At 52.6% G+C, this 11,570-nt stretch overlaps 1 long non-coding RNA gene across 1 annotated transcript in view; it reads right to left on the bottom strand.

Annotated features, from left to right (window-relative positions):
* LOC116543823 overlaps positions 1 to 11,570 on the bottom strand; it is a 126,463-nt gene that overhangs the window by 101,688 nt on the left and 13,205 nt on the right. Inside the window, exon 2 of the long non-coding RNA XR_004265719.1 lies at positions 784 to 827. This is a non-coding gene — a long non-coding RNA (uncharacterized LOC116543823). The remainder of the gene's footprint in view (positions 1 to 783; positions 828 to 11,570) is intronic.

The raw sequence follows: 11,570 nt of genomic DNA, 5'->3' as shown, positions 1-11,570 counted from the left end.
ACCTCCATCATGCCCTCATGGCAGGGTAAGTGTGGGGGAACAGGGCCTGGAGCCAGACGGACCTGGGTGTCTGACTTGGATCTGCCACTAAGACTTCTGGGCAAGTCACGTGACTTGAGTGCTCTGTTTCTGAATCTGTAATGGGGCTCATAAAGCCAGTCCCTTGATGCTGGGAATCCAGTGAGATCCAGGGAGTAGGGACATGCTTCGCAAAGTTGTGTGAGTTTGATCCGCCTCACCTGTTCCCCAGCAACTTACTGAGGGGCAGAGAGGGGGTGCGGCAGTCAGACCGCCTGAATTCGTCAAACCTCTCCAGGTCTTAGTTTCCTCATCTGTAAGCAGGCTGACACTAGCACCAGCTTCACAGGGTTGTGCTTAGGGTCAGTGAGCAGCGGTTAGTGAAGTGAGTGTAGTGGCCCACCAGTCAGGAACTGGGACTCCAGCCAGTTCTTCCCTCGTGGGCCACGTGTAACTGTGTGGCCTTGGACGAGACAGTTCACTTTTCTGTGCCTGAGTTTGTGAGTAAACTGGAGAGGGGCTATTCCTTACCCTGAATTGTGAAAATTGAATGACAGAAGGCACTGGTGACAGCGGTGTTGGAGGAAAGTGTCGCCCGTGCATTTGTCACTTTGCCTAACTTCAGAAAGTCACTCTGAGTCGGTATGTTTTGTTTTTAAAAAAAGCTAGGATTCATAATATTAGATAGAAATCAATGAAATAGGCTGGGAACGGTGGCTAACGCCAGTAATCCTGAACTTTGGGAGGCCGAAGTGGGCAGATCACCTGAGGTCAGGAGTTCAAGACCACCCTGGCCAACATGGTGAAACCTGGTCTCTACTAAAAATACAAAAAATAAGCCAGGCATAGTGGTGGGTACCTGTAATTCCATCCGCTTGGCAGGCTGCGGCAGAGAATTGCTTGAACCCAGGAAGCAGAGGTTGCAGGGACCCGAGGTCGTGCCACTGTACTCCAGCCTGGGTGACAGAGTGAGACTCCAGCCTGGGTGACAGTGTGAGACTCCATCTTAAAAAAAAAAAAAAAAAAAAAAAAAATGAAATAAAATATTTGATATTTAAAATACATTCAGAAATATAAGGTGTCAAGCAAAACATGAATTTAGAAATCTGTGAAACTTTATTAAATAAGGTATTTAGAAGTAATTGCCATGTAAAAATGACACGAAGAGCTTGAAGTAAGATTATCTGATTTTTCTAAAAATACAAGAAAGCTTGGTGCATCTATCTGTGTGGTCATTGTAGAATCACAAGTATACTTTTGTGCAGAAAATTCCTGCAGCTCAAAGCCCTTTCTGACTCCATATTGTTCCGGGAAATGGAGAGATGAGAGGAGCTAAATCGGCTTTCCTCTGACTCACTCGTGTTCAAAGCCCGTTTCTTTTCTGATAATTTCGAGAGTGTCTGGAACAGCTTTTGTTTTCTTGGTGAGATGGCAACCTCACTGGGTGCGCCGTGGGTTTTGCGTTCAGAGCTGCATCTCTGGTTCCCAGTAGCCTTTCATCTTGCTCAGGTGGGGATTTGCATTCATCTCAGGCCTAAGGTCCTTCCGTTCCTGCCTATTCATGGAGTGTGGGACTTGGATGAGCTTCACCCTGCAGCGGTAGCTGCATTGCTGGTGGCTTCTCCACCTGTGTGGTGGGGTCGTGCTGCTATGGTCACCTCTGTTTTACAGGTGGGAAAACAGGCTCAGAGAGGCAAGTGTCACAGGGAGTGGAGGGTCAGGCTTCAAACCCCACCTGGTGGCTCCGAACCCCACCCATGTCACCTTTTTCTGGAACATTCTTTCTGGGCAGTCCCTGACCCCAGCCTTAGTGGGATGCTGGGCAGAGACAGTCCTGGCCTGGGGGAGGCAGGTGGCAGTCAGGCTGGGGAGACTGACCCTGTCTGGTGACCATTCTCCAGGGTAGGAGGCCTGACTGGCAGGCACAGGACTGAGAGGCCAAAGGGGGCCCAACTGGCTTGGCTGTGGTGGGTGGGGTGGGGCTCATAGGAGGTGCAGTTGTGCTCAGAACATGCCAGCCTCCTTCTAGTCAGGGCAGCAGCAGGAAGAGAGGCCGGGACCAGGGAAACCCCTGCTTGTTTGGGGAAACAAAGGCTGAAGGGAGGCCAGCCTCTAGCAAGAGTTGGGAGGCCAGGAGAGGGGAGCACTCAGACTGTGAGTAATAGTTGGGGCTCGGCCTAGTAGAATCTCCAGGCCTGCCTCAGTGACACCTGGAGAGGCAGGAGTGTGGCGGGGACTGAGTTCCTGAGCTGCTGCTGCCACTCAGGGTGGCTGAGCTCTTCACTCCCCTGTGATCTGGCTCCCCTAGGCCTGTCTTCTCAGATCTGTCCCTACCCTCGCCAGCTACAGGCTGCAGCCCAGCGGACATTTCTCTCTGCCAGGCAAGTCACTCCACCCCTCAGCCTCTTTTCATCTATAGAAAGGGCACAGCAGTACAGTAGCCCTTCCATCCTAGGGTGGCTGTGAGGATTAATTGAGGGGGTAGGCCTCGGAGCAGCTGGGCCTGGCCCCAGGGAGGTGCTCCTGGGAAGGACTGGGCACCTGTGGTCTTCTCTGCCTCACAGCCTCTGCCATCTCGAGTTTCCCCTTTTCATTCCTTCATGTACGCAGAGGCAGAGCCTCTCCTGCTGTGTTCCCTGCCCCACTCTACTCCTGGCTGCCTGCGTCCCTTAACTTCTCTTCGCACTGAGAGAGCCGCACCACCCCGTCTCCGCTTCCAGGTCTTTTTTTTTTTTTCTGTCTCGCAGGCTGGAGTGCATTGGTGCAATCTTGGCTCACTGCAACCTCTGCCTCCCAGGATCAGGCAATTCTCCCTCAGCCTTCCAAGTAGATGGGATTACAGGTGGCTGGCACCATGCCTGGCTAATTTTTGTATTTTTAGTAGAGATGAGGTTTCACCACGTTGGCTGGTCTCAAACTCCTGACCTCGTGATTCAGCATCTCCGCCTCCCAAAGTGCTGGGATTACAGGTGTGAGCCACTGTGCCCGGCCCCCAAAATTGAAAATTTCTAATTTGCCTTCAAGATTGTTTTGGGCCTGGAGATTCTAATATTCTCTCCTGCCATTCCTCCTCGTCCCTCCCACCCTTGTTTTCTGTTCTTACTTTTTTTTTTTTTTTTTTTTTTTTGAGATGGAATCTCACTCTGTCACAGAGGCTGGAGTGCAGTGGTGCAGTATCTGCTCACTGCAACCTCTGCTTCCTTGTTCAAGGGATTCTTCTGCCTCAGCCTACCGAGTGACTGAGACTACAGGCGTGAGCCACCACACCTGGCTAATTTTGGTATTTTTAGTAGAGACGGGGCTTCACCATGTTGGCCAGGTCGGTCTCGAGCTCCTGTCCTCAGGTGATCTGCCCACCTTGGCCTCCCAAAGTGCTGAGATTACAGGTGTGAGTCACTGCACCCAGCCACTTTATGTTCCTTAGAGAACCAGCTCAGCCCAGTGCTTCTCAGCCTGTAGGCCTCAATTCTGGAGCAAGACTTTTGGGCTCCACGCTTCATTGCTTTGGAATATATTACCATCTCCAAATCTCAGTTTCTGTGTCTGTAAAATGGGTCAGGCTTTTCTGGTGATAACACTGAAAGTCTTGCATCCCAGGACCCCCCTCAGCCCTAGGCATACCTGTTGGTCACCCCAAAAATGGGGGAAATGAAAGTCCATGTGGAAGAGTTGTTGTCAGGTTGGGATGAACGGTGTGTACTGGTTACTGAGCATGGCACCTTTCAGGGCCTGCAGAGAATGGGAGAGAAAATTACTGCTCCTTACACAGAGTGGCAGAGTCCATGGCCTGAGTGTGATGCCTAAGGCCACCACTTACAGCTGTGTGCCCTGAGTTTACTTCATCTTCCTGGGTCTCTGTTCCCCCAGATGTTAAGAGGATGATAATGGTGTGGGCTTAGGGAGTATAGGAAGGATACAGTGAAATCACAGGTCAAGATCTTTACCAGAAAGTGGGCACCTGGTGCCTGCTGGGCAGGGGTGCCTGTGGTTAATCATCTTGTGGCTCAAAAGGTGTCAAGAGCTTCTGAACACTTAATGCTGTATTTTGGGCCTGGAGCCCCAAAACCAACCAATGGGGCCTTTTTGTTGTTGTGTTTCCATGCAGGACACAGAAGGACCAGTGAGGACTCTTACCTTGTCTCTAGCCTTCGTCCTTTTTTTAAAAAAATAACCCAAAGAATCAGATTTTTGGGATGAAAGAGGGTACTCTTCTCTAGCTCTCCCAGGGGTGCAAGGAGGACAGTGTCCATGAGGGGGCGCCAGAGCACCAGGCCCGGGGCCGCAGCCTCCCACACATGCCGGGCCTGGCCTGTGGGGCCAGCTTCCCAGGTGCTCCCAGGGACCTCCTGGCCTCCTACCCTGGGAATCCGGGAACTCCATGACTTAGACTCAGCACCCTAGACGCTGCCTGGAAGATTCTCTGGCTGTAGGCATTCACCACTGGCTTTGTTTGGACGAAGGCTTTGCTGCGTGTCAGACCCTGGGGGATGCCTAATTATCATTATCATGCTCCAGGGGAAGTGGATATCCTCATCCTGGGTTACACACCAGGAAACTGAGGCACAGAAATGCACGGAGCTAGGGTCCAAACCCAGAGGTCTAACCCGCAAATCTTTGCCGGCAGTCTCTGAGAATCAGTCTGGATCTCAGAATGATTGTACTAATCTTGGAGGCTTAGAATGCTAGAGTCATAGAAATACTCAGATCAAATATACATATTATTTTTTGCGTAGGTGGTGTATGGGTGAAAAGACAAAAGTAAAACCAGTTCCCCTCCTCTGACCATCCCCAGGTACTCTGGAGGTGACCACAGTGATAGTTTCTTAGGTCTCCTCTCCTGATAGAGACTCATCAAATCTTAGAATTAGATGGGATTTCTGGATGACTTGGTCTCTGGGACCCATCAGCTAGCACCCACCCCTCAGGTTCCTACTGGCATCACTGTCACAGCCTGGGTGAGTCTGAGGATCTTGAGGATCTTTTTTGGCTCCTGCAGCCCCCCGCCAGCTTCAGGCCCAGCCACTCCTTTAGATAGGGTTGGTGGTGTTTAAGGGGCTGTTCTCTCCAGGGACAGGGAGGCCTGCATCCAGCCTCCAGACTTCAGTTCCTCTGTGCCTCTCCTCCTCCAACGGGGTCCTTCTCTCAGAAACACCCTGCCTGCTCCTGGTAGGAACCCACTTTCCTCAATCCTGAGGAGGAAAGAGCAGAAGTGCCCAGAGCCGTGGGGTGGGCATCAGGCTGCAGTGGCTGGACTCGCTTCCCCATGAGATTGCCATGCAAGAAGGGGTTCAGGCTGGTGGGCCCACCACCTGGGAAGATAAAGGCTCCAAACCCAGAAGATATGTGTTTGATGGTGGGTCATCCGTAGCACAGATATCTCCTCCATCAGAAGCCTTTTCTGATCTCCAGGGCCAGGGCCAGGTCAGGGGCTTCTCGGGGCACCCCCTCCTCTGTCAAAGCTCTAGTCTGGCTGGATTATAATTTTCTCCCATCTGCCTGCTTCCCCATCAGAAGGTGTGCTCTGGGAGGGCAGGACTCTTCCCCGTGCTCAGCACAGAACAACACACTCCCTGCAAATGACATACTTGAGCCCAATACCTTTCACCCAAATCCAGTTTCCCGCTTCTGTGCCCCTTGAGGATTATGTATCTTACGTTAGCCATGTGACACACTCTGGCCCTTTAAGAACTAGGGCACAATTCCTCTAACTTCCTGTCCTCCGAGCAGCAGGAGTAGGGAAATTTCCAAGGTTCCTGGGGGAGGACACCGCAAAGCAGAGCCCTGTCCACACTCCTGCAATGGACATGTAGGGATGAGAAATACACCTTTGTTGTTTTACGCTGCTGAGATTTGGGGGTCGTTACTCAGTTTAAGCTCATCTATCCTGACTAATACAGATCAGGAAGATGGGGATAATGACAACAATTTTGCCTTTGTTTGGAGACAGGGTCTCCCTTTGTCACCCAGGCCTGAGCGCAGTGGTGTAGTCATGACTCACCGCAGCCTTAACCTCCTGGACTCAGGCAATCCTCCTGCCTCAGCCACCTGAGTAGCTGGAACTACAGGCACTCGCCAGCACACCTGCCTATTTTTTGTGTGTGTAGAGATGAGGTCTTATTATGTCAGCATGTCACCCAGGCTGGTCTCAAACTCCTGGGCTCGAGTGATCCTCCCATCTCGGCCTCTCAAAGGGTTGGGATTACAGCCATGAATTATTGTGCCTGGCCTGTTTTTCCCCTTTATACTTCCCTGAGCTGTTGTGATAATCAAAAGAGGTGCATATGATAGGGGATGCTCAGCATGCCACCCTCTCGCTTCATGCCTGGTGATAGGTCTAATCTCGGGTCAGTGCCTTTCTGCAGAAGGCACGTGGTGGCATTTGTTCATTCATCCTTGTGTGTGTCATGGAGAGGATAGTATCTACAATATAGGGTGAGGTGAGCATTAAATGTACGTAGAGCTCTTAGCCTGTTACATTCTCTATGGGTTTCTATTATTGATACTTTTAGTTCATTCAACTAAATTTACCAAGCATTTGCAGATTTCCGGGACACTGGAAATACAGAGAACAAAGCATGTTTCTTCCTGCTTGGGGGAGAAAGATCCAGAAAGAACGTCAGTGCCAGCATGAAGAGCCTTGTGAGACAGAACAAGTGCTCTGGGGTATTTCAAGAGACGGGACCCCATGGAGGCCTGGTGTGTGAATACCAGGGCGGTCTTGTGCTTTGAGATGAAGTTGGCGGGGGCTAGCTGGGAGTGCGGGTGGGAGGCATCAGTTACATAAGCCCCTCAGCCTGGGAGCCCAAGTACTGTGTGACGGTTCCGTTCACACCCCCGCACGGAACGTGCTCCACATCGGTAGAGCAGAGCAGGGAGGAGAAGCACCAGAGAGCCTCTGCATGGAGTCTGGAAGCATCTCCCCCACCTTCCCTGGGGAGGAAGACAAGGGCCCAGACTCTTAACACCAGCCCCTGGAGTCCGGTGAATAATTCCCAGCTGCTCTCTAGTCCTTGGCCCTCTGCTTAGCCCCTTCCTCAAGCCCAGGCTGGTGCAGCCTCATCTGGCTCTGCGGGAGTGGTGAGAGGCTGGCGGAGGGTGGAGGGGTCAGAGACTGGGGCCAGGCAGCACTGTGTGAGGCCAGAGGTGGCAAGTCCTAAAGGGAGACCAGGAAATCAGGCACTCAGGAGAGTGGGGAGGGTGAGGGTTGCTGGGGACAAGTGTCTCTGGGGGCAGATGGTGGAGCCCAGGTAAACCCCCTAGGTTGTCTGTCCCATCACCCTTGATCCTCTCTATTTTTTGAGACAGGGTCTCACTCTTGTTCAGGCTGGAGTGCAGTAGTGCAGTCATGGCTCACTGCACCTTCAACCTCTTGGGCTCAAGGGATTCTCCCACCTCAGCTCTGAGAGTAGCTGGGACTACAGGTATGCACCACCATGCCTGGCTTATTTCTTAATGTTCTTGTAGAGATGGGGTCTTGCTACATTGCCCAGGCTGGCCTCAAACTTGAGGGCTCAAAGTGATCTTCCTGCCTCTACCTCCCAAGTGTTGAGACTGTAGGTATGAGCCACTGGGCATGGCCCCTTGTTTCCTTTGCATGATAGAACTTCAACCCTTGGAGCCTGTGAGGACCCAGGCAGTATCAAGTCACCATCCATGTTATAGATGAGACCATCTATAACATCACCATCTATAACACCACTATCCAGCCTTCAGATGAGACCATAGCTCTGACTGTAAGCTCTCTGACCATGGCCTAGAGAGGGCATGTGGCTTGCTCACAAACAGCCTGTTGGGGGCTTCCCCTGGGCCAGAACCCAGATCCCTGAGCTCTTACTCCAGGGTTCCTTTCCTAACCCAGGCTGCCTGTGGAGGCCTTGGGAGTCTCTTGTTTTGTTGAGAATGCCTAATGGCGTTGGTTGCCATGTGCTGCCGTTGTTGGTGTATGTGAATCACTCTTTTGTCCTTGTGTTCCCATTCTGTCCTCCTGCCCCTTCTTGGGGGTGGATCCTGCGGGAGAGGTGGCAGCAGCCAAGCAAGGCTTCATTTCCACTTTTCTATCTGCAGGACCCAGGGCTGGGCACGTTTGGTGCAACAGGCTGGGAATACCCTCCCCTACCCCACCCTCCCCATTCCTTTTCTCCAGGGACTGGAGCCTGTGGTGGGCTCCTTTCCCTCAAGCCTGGTGGTGAGCAGCCATTAAAAGGCACTAAGGATCCCTACTCCTGGTAGCCACACCCTCATGTTGTCCTCTCCCCTTGAGTATGGGCTGGATATAGTGACTTGAGTCTAATAAGTTGAATGCAGTGGAAGTGATGGGGTACCACTTCTGAGATCAGGTTACAAACAGACGGTGGCTTCTGTCCTGGGAGCTCTCCCCATCACTCTCTCACTCACCTGAGAGCCAGCTGCCATGTTGTGAGTTCTGGTTGACAGCCAGTGAAGGCGTGAGGCTACCAATAGCCAAGTGCATGAACTTGGAAGTGGCACCCCTCAGTCTAACATTCAGATGAGACCAGAGCCTTGAGTGCACCCTCATGGGAGACCCTGGACCAGAGAACCCAGCTTAACTATACCCAGGGCCCTGACCCACAGGAACTGCCAGGTGATAAATGTTAGTTGTTTCAGGCCGCTAAATTTTGGGGAAACTTGCCACACAGACACAGATAACTTCATACAGTACCTTCCCCCATCACTCCCGCCTCCTTGCAGCCATTTACCCTTCCTCCTCTTCCCCTTCTACCCTTCCTCCCACTCCCGAGACATAAGCCATCATTCTCAATCCCATTCACATTTTATTGACTGGAGGGCTGACCTTGGTGAAGTCATTGCACCCTCTGGGTTCATTTTCCTCTTGGTTAAAGCTGCTTAGTGAATAGTAATAAACTTTCCCAGGTGCCCAGCTGTTTGCGTGCACCAAGGCTTTCCTGCCTGTGTCTCACCTTGATCCTCATGACCACTCTGTGACATACTTCAGACAGGTCCAAATACTCCCAAATGATAGATGGACAGACTGAGGCCCCAAGATGAGAGACGGTTTGCTGGAGGACACAGTGATGAAACAGCAGCGCCCAGACTGGACCTGGGGTCTCTGGCTCCGGGGATGACAGCGATGGCAGTGAAGGTCAGACTTTGCCCGTGGGACACACCATGCCTGCCATGGCATCCATGTGGTGTCCCCTCCTACGCTGCCGAGGTTGGAAAACTTAACCACGTTTTCTTGCTGCTAGTGTTTTTGATGGCACGGAAATCCTGCCATTGAATGCACACACACAGACTAGAATTTGGAACTGAGTTTCGTGGGGAAAGAGGCAGGGCATGGAGCATCTAAGCGTGCGTTTTGCTGTGTGGATGGTAGCAGAGTGCAGGCATAATTCTGGAGCTGGCAGTTGTAGTGGTGGCTTTCCAATTCCACAGCTTCCCAATGGAAGGAGGAGGAGCCCTGGCGTCTTAGCCCAGCTCTGCAGTGTTTTAGGTAGTTTTCCTGGATGCTCAGGCACTTATTAATAATATGCTAAAAAAAAAAAAAATCTCTTTTTTCCTACTAGCTGGGATGAATTTCGTTGTCTGTCACTGAACTCTGATGATCCATCTTCTATACGATATGTGGGACAAGACCCCGTGGAAGTTCCAAGTCAGCAACCTGAACTCCCCACCCTCTCTGTCAAGAGAGCAAGATCTTTTTTCTCTACATATCCATTTTTCAGTCCCAGGGGAACTCTCTGATTGGCTGTGCTTGGGCCAGTCATTATCTCTTGGACCAATCACAGTTGCCAGAGAGATGAGATACCAAGATCAGTTGGTCAGGTCCAGATCATTTCCTACTTTTGTGACTAGGCAGGACAGGGCCTGTCCCCAGAAGTGGGAGAGAAAGCTAGGGCACAGACACCACCTACTCCATAGGGAGGAACTATTAGTGAGTGCCACGTGGGACACTGCTGTAATAAAGCCCTGAGGGCAGGAGGTTATGACAAGAGTCCCACAGTCCCTGCTCACAGGTGATTATACATGTTCACCACTAATAGCCTGGGAAGGAGGCACAACTGTCCCCATCTCTACCCCGACAATGCTTTGGGTGGGAAGGGGAAACTGAGGCTCAGAAGGAATGAGGCCGGGCCCAGTGGCTCACGCCTGTAATCCCAGCACTTTGGGAGGCCGAGGTGGGTGGATTGCTTGAGGTCAGGTGTTCAAGACCAGCCTGGCCAACATGGCAAAACCTCGTCTCTACTAAAATATAAAAATTAGCCGGGCATGGTGGCAGGTGCCGGTAGTCCCACTACGCGGGAGGCTGAGGCAGGAGAATCGCTTGAACTCAGGAGGCGGAGGTTGCAGTGAGCTGGGATTGCACCACTGCACTCCAGCCTGGGTGAGAGAGCAAGACTCCATCTCAAAAAAAAAAGGAATGAGGAGGAGGCTGGGAGACATGGAGGAAGATGGGAGTTTGAATCCAGGCCTCCCAGTTCCTCTGCATTGCTGGACCTGGAGGCAGAGAGACTTGAGCCGTGTGTGACCCTGAGAACCCCTGTCTCAGAGCCCCCAGAGGTCCAGTGTGCAGAGTGACGATGACCATGGCTGCCTCTCAGGGCCGCGGTAGGGCCTCGCTGGGACAGCATGTGTGTGTGTGAAGACACCTACCCTGAGGCCTGGCCCTGGTAGGAGGCTCCTCCTGGTGCCGGTGGGACTTGATTCCTCGGGGAGGGGAGGAAGAAGGTGGTGGCCACTGGGCCTTTCAGTGAGGAGGCTTCTGCGGAACAACTTCCCTGTTGCCATAGCAACCAGACTTTCAGGGAGTCAGGCTTATTTTGGAAGTTGGTCTACAGAGCAGCAGCTTTGTTCTGGGTCCTCCTGTCGCAGCCTTTGTCCTGTGAGCCTGTCCCCTGAAGCTTTGGCACAGCGGGTCTGAGCAGGACACAACCTGGCCAGGAGGGGCAGGCAGAGGGAGAGGGAGACCCCGCAGGTGCCCCCTGCCAGCCTCCCTAACTTGGTCTTGGAGGTGGAGGCCCAGGTTACAGTCCTGCCTCTGCTGCAGGCCTGCTGGGCGACCTCTTGGTCCTGTCTGCTTGAGAGGGAAAAGGAGATGGTACTTTCTGCTTGCTTCCCACAGCTGAGTGAAAATGGAGGGAAAATGGCTAGCCCCAATGGGTCCCAGATGGTGTTTGGGCCCCCTGCCCTCCCAGGCCTGGATCCAGCTGGACCAGCCTCCCCACCCACAGACCGCCGCGGGCCCGGAAGGCTTTAGGCTCCTGCTTCCTTGGACTTTCCGCAGCTTCCAGGCTTCCCCACCACCTCCACACGCTCTGTTACATGTGCTAGCATCCAGACTCGGAGTTCAGCCCCTTCTTCATTTTCCACCAAAGCCCTCTCTTGTGTGCAAGGCTTTATTGAAAGCTGGGCCGAAGGGGCAGCTGTGGGCTTCACATTTTCTATGAGGGGGCCCTGCTGTTTCTACTCCTTTGCCAGTGCCCACTGCATCCTACACAGCTCATGAACCAGGGCTCCTGGCCTCTTTCCATCTCCCTGGCTTCGTGCCCTCTTCCCTCAGTTCCCCCCTTGAC

The sequence above is a fragment of the Sapajus apella genome, unplaced genomic scaffold, assembly GCF_009761245.1.
Source record: "Sapajus apella isolate SASKATOON/1434 unplaced genomic scaffold, GSC_monkey_1.0 scaffold197, whole genome shotgun sequence".
Classification (NCBI taxonomy): Eukaryota; Metazoa; Chordata; class Mammalia; order Primates; family Cebidae; genus Sapajus; species Sapajus apella.
Note: the sequence above shows the minus strand (reverse complement) of the source record. Positions and strands in the feature narration are given on the sequence as shown.